Source organism: Strix aluco, chromosome Z (assembly GCF_031877795.1).
Source record: "Strix aluco isolate bStrAlu1 chromosome Z, bStrAlu1.hap1, whole genome shotgun sequence".
Classification (NCBI taxonomy): domain Eukaryota; kingdom Metazoa; phylum Chordata; class Aves; order Strigiformes; family Strigidae; genus Strix; species Strix aluco.
The window spans coordinates 63515765-63532503 of record NC_133971.1 but is presented as its reverse complement, the minus strand read 5'-3'; the positions used below and the strand labels follow the sequence as shown (position 1 = coordinate 63532503).

Below are 16739 nucleotides of genomic sequence, written 5' to 3'. Positions count from 1 at the left end.
AAGTGTAGTGGTGGATATTTTTCTTCTCTAGCCTCTTTCAGTTCTGAAACTGAAGCTTCCTTTTGGGAAAGGGCTTCAGATCAGACATGTGTGATTTCATCCTGAAAGGAATCTGAGGAAGCATGTACAGACAGGCTGGCACGGAAACTGGAGTTTAAGCTTAGCAGCAGTGAACATGAACTGTGATCAGTAAAATTTCAGGTCAAAAGCAAGGCTCTGCCTATAGATGCTTTGAATTTGACTCTAACATTTGTTTCACAACTGATCTTAATGGGATCCTGTGCCAACATTTGGTTGTGGTGTTTGGAGCACAGTGCAGGATGTGTGTGGTATGTGGTGCTCTGAGGTGCAGCCAGTGAAAGTGATGCTAAATCGTCCTTGTAAGTTGAAACAGTCCTGCTACTGTATAAACTAACTTACTTTTACACTTCAGTTGTACTGACTATTGCTGCTGTGGCGGCCTAGCCTCTGGAGAGAGCAAGTTCAGCCTAGTAGTTAAAAGGGGAAACTTGGCAGCCAAGGCTTCCTATTTCTGCCATTCCCATTCATTCTGTGTGCAAGTGGGAGAAATCCAGGCAGTACTTCATTTCACCTTGGTTTTATTATTTGTAAAATGAAAATGACTGCTTTAAAATAATTATTTGAGTAATATTTTAGTACTGTTATAATTTGCTAGAAAGGCATGTTAGATTTGCATGCTGCATATAACTTCAGTAAACTGACAATAGCAGCGTTGTTTGTCTGTGATGGTTGAAGGATCAGATTCTGTCAGGATGTCTTCTAAAGTTGTACCAGCTATGCTGATTTACTTCAGGTAGCCTGTATGACACATCTGTTGGTAGATTATTCCTTTTGGCAGTGATCACCAATCACTAGATATTCCTTAATGATAGCCAAAGAGAATAGTGATTTGTCTTTTTTCGAGTTTTGCATTTTTGTTTCCTATGATGAAGCAGTTACGCACTTCATTCCGCTTCAAGGTGGCTTCAGTCTTCTACGTAAAAGATTGTGACTAAAGCTTCACTTCAGAAAGGAGTTTGAAAAGGTCATTAACAAGGACAGAATAGTGTTTCTTGATTTTGAAGCCCTCACTTTATTTTCATAGTCTTACAAATTTATTTTCCCGTCCAGAAAAAACTTTGTTTTTTTTTTTTTCTTCCCCTGAATTCTGGTTCGGCTTTTGTAATTGATGAGTTTCTAATGGTTGATTGCCATTTCTTTGTCGTCCGTTTCTCTCTGTATCTTCCTTGTTTTGTTACCTGCTTTCTTTACTGCTTCCCCTTATCTTCTTCTCTGCTATCCTTGGTGGTCTTTGAATCCACACTCCTCAGGGCTTCTTAGCATCAGCTACTACTAGCATCTTTCACTTCTAACTCCAGTAATGCATGTTGGCTAGGTGAGCAGTAGAACAAAAGGCTGTCTGCAGAGCCTTTGCACTGCGTTTTTCATGCTGACAAAGAGGTTCTTCAGGTGAACATGGCACTCACCCGTAAAGCTAGTTGCATATTCAATAAATAACAGGGGATAACACTGTGGTCTTAATGTCTTGGACTCTTGGAAGCAGAGCTCTGGAGCAGTATGCAAAGGCTGTTAAATTACACCTGGAAAAATAAATAAATGCAAGTTGAAATAGCTTATAATTTATCTCTGTTGTTAGCTGAAATGAGACAAAAAGTCTTTGAAGGTTGAGGAGAATCTGACAGTGAATATCAAAGGTAGCTGACACTAATGATCTGCCTCTTTAAGAACTCAAGATGCTCACAGAAGGGTATTGATGTGTTTTTTGGCTCCAATGTGCACACTTTGTGAGAACAGACTGGCAAGATGGAAACCTACTCTGGAACACTGAGTAAACCTTTTTTGTAGTATATGCTAGTGCCTTATCCTGTCAGAAACACTGTGGTAAGCAGAATTTATTTCATTATCCATTGGGGAAAAAAATTGTCCTCTATAGCTGTCTCCTTCTGATAAAATCCAGTTACGGATCTGTGGACCGTTCTAGACTGAGGAGTAGAAATATGAACACAATGTCTGCTTCATTTAATGTGGTCATAGATCTGGGCAACCCTCCATAGAGAATTCACTATTATGTATGTAAAACTCCAGCCATCTGCGGTAGGTCTGTTCACTTTGAGAATAGGTAAGACTCTGTTGTCACAGAGTAGGGATTTGGTCAGGTAGAGAGGAAGCCAGTAGATAAGGAAAGCTCTCCCAGCAGACCTCCTTTTTGTCAAGAGGGGCATGTTGCTTGTTATACCACCTTTGCCCTGAACTGCTGGTAGGCTCCAGAACTACGGGCTTTTTCACCTGAAGGGGGGAACGTTGCATGTAAGGAAGGAATGATATTCTCTCTCTAAGGCTGTCATGAGCATACACTGAATCCTTATATGAGAGGGTTAGGCTTTTGGTTTGTAGGTTTAATTATTTTCTCTCAGCACATGCGCAAGGTGAATTTGTCCCATTGCAGCATGCAAATGGAAAGCTTGGTGCAGTATTTGTCATGTTATCAAGGTCAATTATTTTTCTTACTGCATTTTGAATATGAATTCATAAAAGATGACATTTTAAGTAGTGAACTGATTCTTGAATCTCAACCTTACAGGCCTCTCCTCTTGTGTCACCGTCATGATGCATACTCCAGTACAGAGGGCAGGAGAGCAGAATCTCCTGCTCTAGCAGGTGTTACCAAAAGTATTTGGGTACTACTCTACTGTGATGCAGCTTGCCTAATGGTCATTCAGCACAAATTGTTGAAGTGTATGACTGATTATCCAAAGGGAGATGATATTTCGAAGAGGTCTTGAGTTGTTTTGAGTTATTTACAGGAACAAGAATAACACTTATAAATCCTAGGCTTTAGAGTTGTAAATAAGCAGTAGCATGCACATGGTGTTTGGTTACATCTGGTTATGGATCTCTGACTGGAAGTTTGTCGTAGCTCTATAAAGAGCCAAAAGTGAAGTAATTAGCCTTGCACCATGTGCAGAGGTAAAAGTATTTGCATGCTTGTATTGCCTGTTCTGGCTCAGTAGCAGGAATAGAGCCATTTCGTTACAACTGTAGGTGTTGGATGAGGAACCAATGCTTGCTCTTTTACACTGAGTAAACAGTTTTTCTAGAACCATTAGTGTTTTCACAGAAAGTTAGGTACATGGCTTCTCCATATTCCACATGACATGAATAAAATACCACTGGCAGAAGCTATAAATTAATTCAGAATGGTCATTAGTACACAGAAAAATCTAAGGGGAGTTATGCTAGTTTGGTGTGTTAAGGCTGCACTCTCCTAGGCACCTTGGTCCCTCTGGGGAATGTATTTAACACGGAACATAAGACAGCACTAATGAATATAGGGGAAAGCAATAATGGAAGTAGCTGTCAGCTGTTAATTTTTGTTATTTAAGAAAGACAAGTTTATATCATATTAAAGATTTTTAAAGTGTTATGCAATAATACAGGAGTGTTTAAAAGTGTACGTAAGGATGCTGTGCTGTTGCTGACAGCATTTCCTTAACAAAAGAAATATTTTTCTTTCCCTTTGTGTTACGTTTTATGGTTTGGTTCACTTTATCAGTGCTACTGGCAGTTCTCCAAACCCTGCACTCCATCCAGAAGAAACAGCCAAAACGAAGCTGTGCCAAACCAGAACTAATTCAGTGTTGGTTTGTTCAACTTCCTTACAGGTACAATTTACAGTATTTAGCAAGCACTCATTCATTGACATTCACAGCAGTGGCTTTCTCAGTATATATACTGAAATTAAAAAAAAAAAAATCAGGAGAGGCCTGTAGGAAAGTCTTGGACCTTAGTACTACCTGTGTCTTAGATATGATCTGAACCTGAATCTAATCCATGATTTTGGGTCTGTTCTGCTTTGCCAAGGGAGGAGAGATTTTGGAATTTTTTTTTGACCAGACTCCTTCCAAAAGCTCATTTTTCTTGTGTTTGATAAGATGGTATCACTTGTAATGTTGGGGGAAAAAGATATTGCTCCCTTAAATATCTTTTGTTCTACCCCATGTCTTCATCACCCTGCTGCTGTCAAAAAATAATAGGGTAGGAATATGGATCAAAGGCAGCATATAGTAAATTCTTTTTGTTATTTTTAGTAATAAAAATATATCTTGAAAAACACACTGACAGGTTTTGTCACAGTTTGAGAAACTAGTCAAAATATTTGTACATTCACATCTGAGCATTTAGTATCTGTGGATTATTATATTTTATTTATACAAAGCTGTCTGAGCTAATTTAAGGTAAGGAGGAAATATACTCAAAATGGATACATGGAACTAAAAAAAGTACCTCTAAATAAAAGTATGATACTTAATTCACAGATTGCCTGCATCTTTGTAATCACTGTGACAAGTGCTAAATGGCACTGTGTTATACCTACTTTTCACATAAAGGGTTATGCAGAGATGTGTCAATAGTGGCTCTAGTCCAGTATTTGTTCATATAGAAAGTAGCAATACTTATATGAATAATTAAAAACTATCTTCCAGCAGTGTGAAATAATTTTATTTTTAACCACTACTCAGAATTGTAAATTGATGCTGATTTTCTTGTTATTTGTTCCCCTCCTTATTTTTTTAAGTGTGTAACCTTCGATAAAGAATGAATCATTGCTGTTTCTAAAATGTTTTTTCTTAACACACACCCGCACCCCCACACACCATACCCCCCCCCCGCCCCCCCCCCCCCACTTATCTTTAAACCATACATCAAAATACTTTAAACTGATTTACAGGATGTCTCAGTGTAAAATATGGGGAATATTCTTGATTTCCCATGAAGTCCTGATCCTCATTGAGCTTATTTTTTTTAGAGGCATGGAGAGGGTGTCACGGATGAAAGTATTAACACGGTAATGATTTGACAGGAATTTTAGATTTATTAATAAATAACAGCAATTGATAATTCACAAAATAATTTAAAAGATGTTATGAACCTAGTGACTTATTTACAGATTCTAGGATGACAAGATTCACACTAACTTACTTCATGGTATCTTAATTTATACATATGTACATGCTCATATAGAAGCACAAAACGTACAAACACACATACAGAAACAGAAGTATTTGGATCCAGTAGAATGAACACAAAACGTACAAACACACAGAGATAAAAGTATTCAGATCCAGTAGAACAAAGTATGTACCCACACACCAGTAAGCAGAGAAAGAGCGGGTGAAAGAGAAGTTAGCCCAAAGTAAAATTTCCGTCTTCTCAAGTTTAGAGTAAATACTCACAATGCCTTGGCATTCCTCAACGGGCTTGAGACTCGAGTGGATTGACTTCGCCCTGGCCTTTGGTCAGTTCTGGCAGCAGATGACACCTGAAGGGTTTGGTACCTGAGAGGCGTCCCAGCTCAGGGGAGGTGCTGGTCACAGGCCTGCTGTGATCCAGGAGAGCTCACAGGGTCTCCCTTGTGGTCACAATTTATAGAGTCCAAGATAATTGACTTTTGTCAGATACCTTCTGGTGCCTTCCAGCAGTTGCACAAGAACTTGATGAATGTGCAACTCTGTTATTGTTCCCATTTGACCACATCCCAGGCACAGGTGTGCCAGGCCCTTAGGAGTTGATGGGCCATTATAACCGTTTCCGAGCAATCGGGATGGGCAGGAGCCAGGCTTGTTAACGTTATCAGTCCTTATCTCCACAGACTGGTGTATAGCTTGGGGGATGTGGGTGGAATCACACCTAGCACCAAGCAGCCCAACAAGCAGGGGTGAGGAGGGGTATGAATTGCACCACCACAGAGGGGAGAATAGCTTGGATAGTAGCAGATTTTTAGTACACGCTACCAAAAAAAAGTGGCATTCTCTCTACATGCAGACACAGTGTTAAAGGAGAAAAAAGAATGCATTTTGTGTCTTCCTCACCTCCTATGCCTGAAAATATTTTTATTAAACATCTGGGGAGTAGATGTGATATTTCTTTTTAGTCTCCTCTTGTATTTTTTATTGTCACTGAGGGTTCACTGAAATATTCGGAAATTGGAGTAAGAGTTTGGTCAGCCTCTGCTTGCAAGAACAGGGAAGAGTGTCTTTCATAGACCTTTCTGTGCCCTTTATTTTTCATTACAAGCTATTCAGATTTAAGAAGTGCAAACCCAGTGTTTAAAATCCTTCACCTCTTATTTGTTTGGGTTTCATCTTTAAAAAGTTACAGTCAAAGTAATTTGCTGAGGTTTCCTGATTCAGAAACAGAGAAGTCAAATGTCTAATATTTCTAAAAGCAGAGATAAATACTTTCACAGTGATAAAGCTGGGTCTCTCTGTGTGAAAAAAGAGACTGAGTGCACGAACACATTTTCCTGTCATTTGTGCATCTTTTTAATGGGCTGAAATCCATACTGGCAGCCTCGTGTGTCAGCCCAAAGTCTGGGTAATTTGTCTTGCCTCACCTCTGTTTTCCCTGGCAGCGTTAACATTTGTCATTACTGTAACAAGGGGCAGAATCTTTCAGTTGTGTTAAAAGTCTTCTGACTTTCACATGTAGCTTTTGAAAAAGAAAAAGCAAGGGGTAACTTTTTAACATAGAAAGATTTGTCAGAATGCTTTCTGTGTTTGCAGAGACTACTTTCCTTGTGTGATGAGGTCAGGCAGTTACATCTTTCAGAACCCAGCTCATTCCTTCCCAACATCTCTGTAAGATATTAACTAAGCAACAGTAAAGATTAACAGGAGTTGCATGTTAGAAACATGATGGCAGCAGCAAGCTTGACAAGAGGCTAGTCATTCCCCTACCTGTCCTTCCAGCTAATTGTGTCCTCCTCCAAGATGACCAGTGTGGAGCTACCATTAAGCTGAAATAAGATCAGCAGAAGCTGCAGAAGCTGCAAGTTTCATTGTTTTTAATCATTCACAGGGAGAATGATTAAAACCAGGCTGGGAAAAGGCAGCATGGTGGAGGCCTGTCCCCCCCCTCCTGTGGTGACCAGGAGATTTCCTGATGGGAAGGCAGGGCGGGGGAAAAAGTGGAGAGATAAGTGATCTGTGTTGCAATAGTCACAATGTCAGAGGTTTAATTTTTCCTGGGAAATTCTCCTTCCTAGCTGGAGGGTTATGGGAAAGAGATTTCTACAAAAAAAAAAAATCCTTGGATACAGTGTAAACTGAAAACCTATTTTTCTTTTTCTAGAACTAGATGGTGAGAAAGAGACAGCTTTACAAATGTTTTCAAACCTCTGTTTTCTCACTAGATGAGTTGATTGAGCTACTGTGTTCTTAGACGCCACCATTTGTAGCTCTTCTGTGTACAGCATGTATGGGAAATGGGTGGAAAGAATAGCTGGTTGAAGATCAGAGGGGAAGAGAAGATACTTACAGCAAACTGAGATGAAGTTTAAGCTTAAGATAGGAATGATCAGGGAAAAGAGAGGGTACAAAAGTTGTGTGTATCTAAAAGGAAAAGATGAAACACACTGAATTCAACTGGGAAAAAGCCCCCCCCCCCCCCAAAGTAAACCTGGGAGGAGGAGTGAGAAATGCCAAGGTGATAAATTGATAAATTACTTATCTCTTTCTGATTTAAAGAAAGAAGTTATTTACACTGTGTTGTTCAACAAGTTACGAAGAAGCCTTTAAACTTGGAATTCTTTTAAGGATTTTGACCATTAAATAAAGAGCAGGGAAGATGTCGATAGGAATGGCAACAGAGATGATTCTAGGTGCTTTCTGATCTTACTTTCCTGGAGTCATAAGTCTGAAGTTACTCAGTAGTCCTAGTCTTCCTGTTCACTAGTCCTGAGTATTGTATTGTTGATAGTACTTCGGGTTGTTTTTAAGTACGTTTCCCTTTCTGTGTGTTGTAGGGGAAGATTCAGGTGTGACAGTGCTCAGTGCTCCTCTCCACAAGAGATGAAACATCATTGCTTCATTTTTGCTCATCTGCTGGGTAGAGATGTTGTACAGAGCAGCTGTTTCACTGTGCCTTTAAATTAGGTGCTGACATTTACCAAGTGCTGGCCTATCAACATCAGGGGAGATAATGCTGTGTATGCTTACTATTCTTTAAAATAACAATTTTTTTTACCTTGTATCTGGGATTTTTCTCTCCTTCTTTCAAAGTGAGAGACAAAGAATGACACTGAGGATTATGGCTTGTTTTACAGTATAGACTTCTCATAGATATGCATAGCAACTTTTCATCTGAACTTTTTTTTTTAAATAAATAGCCACCTCAGAGTAAACCATTACTACTTGCTGTTCAGTAGCTTTTGCACTGCTTAACGTTGCAGGATAGGAAATGATTAAGAGTGCTATACCTGCTCTAGTCCTCAAGGTAGCTTATGGCAAGTGAAAATAGCTGTCTAAATTACAAATTAAAAACAACATAAAGGTTAACAACATATTCCTATGAAAAATTCTTTGGCCATAAGTAGTAACAACTCATTGTGTTGTCTGTTTGTTGTTAAATGACCTGTCAAAGTGAGTTCTTCTGGTTAAATTCCCATCATTCCCACCACTATACAGCACCTCCTGTGTTTAAATATATGAAAACACTTAAAATCAGGCTTTTAACAGCTGAAGCTATGTGTATTTCCAGTGCTTTTGGGATGTGTTCGCAGTGTGTGAGACAGCACAGATTCATTCAGTTGCTAGAAAATACACTTTGGAGCTTGCCCTCTAAATCATGCTCTAAGTTACTGTCATGTGTGCTGACTCAGTGGCTGGGTTATAAGGAAGGTAGAAGACAAATGCATTAAGTCCTAATGCATTCAGTAGTTTTCTGCCACTGGAAGTTATGCTGACAAACATGTACAGTAGGCAAGCTCCATACAGCAGGTGAGTCTCTCCATTTGCTGGAATGCATCTTTTATGGTCTCAGTTAAAAGAATAAAGGTTTTGCAGTCTTTTTCAAGAAAATATGTTAACTTTAAATTTCTTTTAATTTTGTAACTTGGAGCTGTCATGCAGTCATCTGTGTGATATGTACAGTCCTTAGCATGATAGATCACCTTGATTGCTACTGGATGAACAGTAGGCTGTAACAGTAGGTTCCAAAACGTGCTCTGAGGCTTTGGGGATGAGTTATGGACAGGGAAGAGACATTATGAAGAGGCTGAGAGAAAGCAGGGAGGACGGGTTTTAATTTGCTGTTCAGACTGGCTAACATGACTTGTTCTGTCGGGGTGGTATGACTTGAACAGCTCTGGTGTAATACTTTGGGTATGGTATGACTGCAAAATATCTAGTGATGAAGGGGGGATTTTTTTTTGTTTTTTTTTCTTTCTAGGTAGGAAGGAAAATGACCAACCTCTATAGACAATGATGCTAAGAGATGCACTTACTCTCTATGACAGAGAATGCTACATTTGTCTTTTGCCTTTTTATGGCACTCTTTCTGGTCATGCAGTTTTCTTAATGGAGTCACACATCTGATCCTTTCAGCTGAAAGAAAAACTGCAGTATTAATGACTAACAAGGAGGTAGGGCTTTGCATGTGCAAGTGAGAGCTTTAGGAATATAGTGGAAGACAGCTGTAAATGCTCAAATGATTGTGGCTCTACTAAAAGGATGAAAATTCTGTAAAGATGGAAGAGGGTAACAAAATTTGAAAGTGTTTAATGGAATAGAACAAGATTGCAGCTGACTTATGTGGGTGCATCACAGACATCTTTGGTTTATTTTTTTAAAATATTTTTTTAATACCAACACAAGCTAGGGATCCAAAAGAGCGTAAAAGTGCTCCCAGCTGGAAGAGTGTGCTCCATTGTTTCATCAATTCTGTCCTTTCTGGAGCACCTTATAACCAAACCCACTGAGCTGTTAGTTAAGATATCTGTGAGCTAGAAGTGATAGAAAAAGTTATATAGTAGTAAGCTGTTTCAAAATCCCGAGTTATTTGGAAGAGTGATGCATTTCACAATGAATTACTTTTTCTCTGTTTGAGTACCTCTGTGGGAATAAGTTTGCATGCTGTACAGTCTGTGTGCACAATTAGTCATTGCAGACAATTTAAAGGTACATTTTGCCAATTTTTTAAGGTACTTAATTTGTGAAGCAGTGTGGAGAAAGTTAAAAAAAAAAAAAAAAAGAATAAAGTTACCAGGGAAGCATATGTTTGTTTTATGAACTGCTAGCATCCAAAGGTCCACAGGGAGCTATAGCACAGGTATTGTCATTTTGGGTTTAGAGGAAAAGAAGAAAAATAAATCCAGGGTGATGCCCACTTCTTGATTTTGTTTTGCATGTATTGCTGTTCAGATATTGAAGTATGTGACTGTGGTTTGGAGAGCAAAGGATTTGTACACAGGATTTGTATTTGTTCTTTTAAAACTTCACTATATGAAAGAAAATGGGTTATATGCAGTCTACTAAGATATCTGAGAGAGCACAGGGTGCTGTTTCTGGAAGTGGAAGGTGCTCTGGTTTTAGGCATGCTAAACTTTGAAATCTCCTTGCGAAGTTTTCATACTAATTGTGTCAAGATTCTGTGAAAGTAACTGTAATAATAGCTTTGAAAGACAGAAATCACAGTTACTGATAGCTGCAGCATTTGAAAATTCAAAGCTGAAGACCAGACAGAGAAATAATAGTGATGTGGCTACATGGCTTCACTAAGGGGAAATCGTGCCTGACAAATTTGGTGGCCTTCTACAACAGGGTTACAGCATTGGTGAATACAGGAAGAGCAACTGATGTAATCTACCTGACTTGTGCAAAGCATGTGACACTGTCCCACATGACATCCTTATCTCTGAATTGAAGAGACTTGATGGATGGACCACTCAGTGGATAAGGAATTGGCTGGATATTCACACTCAAAATGTTGTGCTCAACAGCTGGATGTCCAAGCAGAGAGCAGTGACGAGTGACATTCCTCAGGGGTTGATATTGGGACTGGTGCTGTTTAACATCTTTGTTGGTGACATGGACAGTGGGGTTAAGTGCACCCTCAGCAGGTTTGCCAATGACACCAAGCTGTGTGGTGTGGTCGACACGCTGGAGGGAAGAGATGTGCCATCCAGAGGGACCCTGACAGGCTTGAGGGGTGGGCCTGTGCAAACCTCATGAAGTTCAACAAGGCCAAGTGCAAGGTCCTGCACATGGGTCAAGGCAATCCCAAGCACAAACACAGGCTGGGCAAGGAGTGGATTGAGATCAGCCCTGTGGAGAAGGGGGTATTAGTGGATGAAAAACTGACTGTGAGCCAGCAATGTGCGCTCACAGCCCAGAAAGCCAACCGTATCCTGGGCTGCATCCAGAGAAGTGTGGCCAGCAGGTCAAGGGAGGTGATTCTCCCCCTCTAGTCCGCTCTCATGATACCCCACCTGCAGTACTGTGTCCAACTCTGGAGCCTGCAGTATAAGAAGGACATAGACCTGTTGGAGCAAATCCAGAGGAGGCCATGAAGATGATGAGGGTGCTGGAGCACCTCCCTTATGAGGACAGGCTGAGAGAGTTGGGGTTGGTCAGCCTGGAGAAGAGAAGGCTCTGGGGAGACCTTCTAGCAGCCTTCCAGTACTTAAAGGGGGCCTATGGGAAAGCTGGGGAGGAACTCTTTGTCAGGGGGTGTAGTGATAGGACGAGGGATAACAGTTTTAAATTGAAAGAGGATAGATTTTGATTAGCTATGAGGAAGAAATTCTTTACTGTGAGGGTGATGAGACCCTGGAACAGGTTGCCCAGAGAAGTTGTGGATGCCCCCTCCCTGGAAGTGTTCAAGGTCAGGTTGGACAGGGCTTTGAGCAACCTGATGCCCCCCATGACAGGGGGCTTGGAGCTAGATGATCTTTAAGGTCCCTTCCAACCCAAACCATTCTATGATTCTATTGTATAATGTATAAGCCTATGTAAATTTGACTACCTATGTATCATCTAATCATTCTCTGTGTTTTGTAAAGGCTCCATTACACTGTGTCTGCTCATGCAATATGCAATAACTACAAAAGTATATTTCTTAAATGCTCAAAATTTGGGAGGGTGGATAGGGAAACAAACTTGGCATGCTGATTTTTTTAGTTCAGAGTCTCCATGGAGTTGTACATGCTCTCCTCTTGATTCTGTTTAATATGGGCAGGAAACACTTTTCCTGTAGACATTAATGAAAAACTTAAACTAAAATTCTCAAGATGCTTTTTCAGGTTTGAGGTGTCCTTTGTCACCTGGTAATTGGTAACCACCTCATCCGCTCAGAATTATAAAGAACTCCTGCTTGGGTATGTTTCTGAAGCTCATGTGAAAGGATTGGAGAGGACACATGCCCAAAGTATCAGACAAATGAGAGTATTAGATCCTCTCCTGGTAGAAAATGGTACCTCTAGGTAGGAGAGGATGGGTTTAAATTTTGTACATTGAGTAGTTACCTATGTGTTCACAACATAAATAGGAACTCTTTATTTGAGCTTATAATAATCTTGAGAAAACAGTATTTTGGGGGTGCAAAGTTACACAAATCTAAGTGAAGGAGAGATTTGTGCAATATTAGTGTAGGCATATGGCTCTGTACTCCTACTCAGACACAAACTTAATGCTTCAGAGTTTGGGTTGTCAGAAAAATCTTCTGGATACATTTTACTTGGTTTTAGTAAATAAATACTTGCTATAATACTGAACCACTTAATGCTTTCCTTGAGTGCTTGGAATTCAGTTAGTGGAAGAAGAAGCCCCCAAAAGGCAGCCCTTGTCCACAATGATTTCGCAAGTAACTTGACTATGTTTAGCCAACAAGATCTCTCTGCGGTTTTGTGGGAAGTGCTAAACAACCTTTTGATTTTACCACCATAAGTTCAGAGAAGTCATTTATCAAGGATGGGAATAAACAAATGGGTTACGAGTACTTGGTGCTTTCTTTTGCATCACACAGCTGAGTGCACTTAAGCTTCGGCAGAATTGAGTTGGGATGTTCTAGTAAAGCAATGCATTCAGAAAGAGAGGTACTGATAAGTTTAAGTCATTTCTGTTCTTTTCAAAAAGCTATGGTCAAGCAACAGTACAGTTCATAGTTTCCAATGCTATTCCGAAGCTCCATTATGATTTCTAAACAAAACCAAATATCAAAAAACTGTATGTCAGCTTTTCTTGTATTAAAACTTTAATAGTAAAAGGGTAGCCAGCTGTTCAAAAAATCTGTCTCTGTGGCTTCATGTTTAAATAGTTGCTTCGAGTGTGCTAGGGTAACGCGTCACACAGAAGTCTGTTCTTCCATAAGCTGGTCTAATGGTACGTTAAGTTATAACAAAACGTTCATCCCAAAGCCTTGAAATCTTGTGCCCTGTATCACATCATGATCCATTTCCTTCTTGCATTCACTCAGAGCTCTCTTATCAGTCTGTAACTTTGTAAAATGGTTGCAAGACTGTGATGTTTCAGGGTTTTTTCCTCGTGTGTCTTTTTTTTTTCTTCAGGCTTTTCTTCCTTTCAGTTCCTTCCTTTCCCTTTCCTTTCTTCTGGTATTACAGAGCAAAGGGTATGGAATTGGTCCCCTGAGAATGGAAATTTGTTGTCATTTAAGTACCCACAAAAGTTCATGCCGTAAAGCCTTTGCCAGTGGAAGAAATTATTTCTCCCCAACTGTATGTATGAATGTCAAGACATTACACTAAAACAGATTTCTCTTTTGGATCCAAGAAATCCAATCCTCAATGAGATGGAGACAAATAAAACTTGTACTTCTTCCTGTTTAAAATGCCTCTCATTTTGACTTTGAGTGTTTTATTTCTTTAGCTAAGAGTCAATACTATATTATAATATATTAATATAGTCAATACTGGGGAAGCTGATGGAGCAGCTCATCCTGAGTACCATCACACAACACATGCGGGACAACCAGATGATCAGGCCCAGTCAGCATGGGTTTATGAAAGGCAGGTCCTGCTTGACAAACCTGATCTCCTTCTACGACAGGGCGACCTGCTTATTGGATGAGGGAAAGGCTGTGGATGTTGTCTACCTTGGCTTAAGCAAGGCCTTTAACACCATTTCCCACAGCATTCTCCTGGCAAAACTGGCTGCTCGAGGGTTGGATGGGCACACACTTTGCCGGGTAAAAAACTGTCTGGATGGCCGGGCCCAAAGCGTTGTGGTGAACGGAGTTAAATCCAGTTGGAGGCCGGTCACGAGTGGTGTCCTCCAGGGCTTGGTTTTGGGGCCACTCCTGTTTAACATCTTTATTGATGATCTAGATGAGGGGATCGAGTGCACCCTCAGTAAGTTTGCAGATGACACCAAGTTGGGTGGGAGTGTTGATCTGCTCGAGGGTAGGGAGGCTCTGCAGAGAGACCTGGACAGGCTGGAGCGATGGGCTCAGGCCAACTGGAGGAGTTTCAATAAGGCCAAATGCCGGGTGCTGCACTTGGGCCACAACAACCCCCAGCAGCGCTACAGGCTTGGGGAGGAGTGGCTGGAGAGCTGCCAGTCAGAGAGGGACCTGGGGGTGTTGATTGACAGCCAGCTGAACATGAGCCAGCAGTGTGCCCAGGTGGCCAAGAAGGCCAGTGGTATCCTGGCTTGCATCAGAAATAGCGTGGCCAGCAGGGACAGGGAAGTGATCTTACCCCTGTACTCGGCACTGGTGAGGCCGCACCTCGATTCCTGGGTTCAGTTTTGGGCCCCTCACTACAAAAAGGACACTGAATTGCTCGAGCGTGTCCAGAGAAGGGCAACGAAGCTGGTGAAGGGTCTGGAGCACAGGTCGTACGAGGAGCGGCTGAGGGAACTGGGGTTGTTTAGTCTGGAGAAGAGGAGGCTGAGGGGAGACCTCATCGCCCTCTACAACTCCCTGACAGGAGGTTGCAGAGAGCTGGGGATGAGTCTCTTTAACCAAGTAACAAGTGATAGGACAAGAGGGAATGGCCTCAAGTTGCGCCAGTGAAGGTTTAGACTGGATATTAGGAAGTATTTCTTTACAGAACGGGTTGTTAGGCTTTGGAATGGGCTGCCCAGGGAGGTGGTGGAGTCCCCATCCCTGGAGGTGTTCAAGAGTCGGGTTGACATGGCGCTTGGGGATATGGTGTAGTTGGGAACTGTCAGTGCTAGGTTAACGATCTTCAAGGTCCTTTCCAAGCTAGATGATTCTGTGAAATTCTGTGAAAACCTCTCCTTAAAGTCAGTAGATTCAGACGTCTGCTGTAGGTGCTGGATCAGAGCTAGTATTTTATACCTATTCCAAGAGAAGGGAAGTTAATGATGGAAGATGATGAGGCCTCAGTGAGAGTTTTAGGAAAAAGCTGTTGCACAGGAAAAGCCAGTGAAAATTAAATACCACCTCAGTGGCTGGATCTAAAGGATAGGTGGAGAGCTTACCACCTGCAATCTAGATACTGCTTCATGTCCTATGGGGTAGAGCCATTTGAGCATGTGGAAACTTAATTAGTGCAGTAAAAGTGAAAACTTTTTTTTTATTATTACTTTTGGAGAATGTTTAAGGTATGTTAATGTGCTGTGCACCAAAGGTAACTTGAATGTGTAACTGGGTCTCTCACACCTGGCTCAGAATAGGGGCAGTGCTGAATCCATCATGTTAATTACAGGCCTTAGTGACAGCAATGTGTTTGCTAGGAGACTTATCATTTCAAATGCTCACAGTGGCAGATGTGCTGAAGAGTAATACCAGGACTTGATATCAGTGCCTCTTAAATTAGGAAAGCAAATGGCTGGCAGCTTCCTGCCGTGGTGCTCACACCACATCCCTACAGGAGCAAACAGCCATGAGTGGTGCTGGAAGTAGATGGAAGGCCTCCTGGTAAAATATCTAGGCTTTATATGCTGAGCTGGTCACCAGGAAAGGATGGTTTTCTTTCTTCTGCTTTTGTTACTGTATTGGATTTGCGCCTGACTAAACTCTCTACTGCTGAGCATGCCTCACTGTCTGCTGCTGTGCTTTGTTCCTGTCACACACTTTACAAAGATCTGGGGTTTTCCCAGTCTGGAGCTTTAAAAAATGCTGTCGTTGTTTTCAGGGGTTATGTGGCTAATGCTGTTCTTGGGCCAGTCCAACAGCATGTCACAGGACAAAGCTGCTGGGTCCCATTTGGTTGCAATAAACTTTGGAAGCAAACATGTCTGTTGTTCTATAACACATTTTATTGTATGGTGCCTAGGGATACAATTATTTAAAAATATAAAGTCTGAAATTTAAAATAGCATTTTTTTTATTAACTTCAGCCCTTGTGGAAAATAAGTAAATACATATTTTATTTAAGAGTTTAAGAGTAGAGTCAACATAGCGCTTAGGGATATGGTGTAGTTGGGAACTGTTAATGTTAGGTTAATGGTTGGACTGGATGATCTTCAAGGTCTCTTCCAACCTAGACGATTCTGTGATTCTGTGAAAAATTAGTTAACTGTGGGCAGAAACAGCCAAACCGAAATTGCCCGATATCAGTGGGGTTCCATATTACACTACTTTCTGTGTGTTGACATGCTTTAAAGTGAAATCTTGCAAAGTGTGTAAAGTTTACCACCCTCCTCAAGATGTAAACAAGTATTACATCTTCCTCTTGCAGCATTCAATTGTCTCTCATAGCACTTTGGGAGGGTTTGGTGGTGGTGATGTAGTTGTTACAAAGTAAATGCTGTTGACCAGGTTTTATGGATTCTTAACAAAGCTGTTCTTCAACATCCTTCTCCTGTCATCATGTCCCAGAACTGCTGTACCCCGATGCTGGTTCCCCTCTGCCTTTCTCACTGATGGCTTGGCTTGATGCCAGTGAGTGCTTTGCACCTCCATACTGTACAGGTTAGGCAGCATCCTATATGTCCTCCTGTATACTAAGCCACATG

General features: G+C 41.0%; 1 protein-coding gene and 1 long non-coding RNA gene across 4 annotated transcripts in view; one reads left to right on the top strand and one right to left on the bottom strand.

The window, feature by feature from the left end:
• MARCHF3 (membrane associated ring-CH-type finger 3) overlaps window positions 1-16739 on the top strand; it is a 109823-nt gene that overhangs the window by 37256 nt on the left and 55828 nt on the right. The window lies entirely within an intron of this gene.
• LOC141918581 (uncharacterized) lies at window positions 583-5328 on the bottom strand. Its single transcript, XR_012621725.1, has 2 exons — window positions 5256-5328; window positions 583-1601 (listed from the first exon to the last, which is right to left on the bottom strand). It is a non-coding gene; the product is annotated as an uncharacterized LOC141918581 (long non-coding RNA).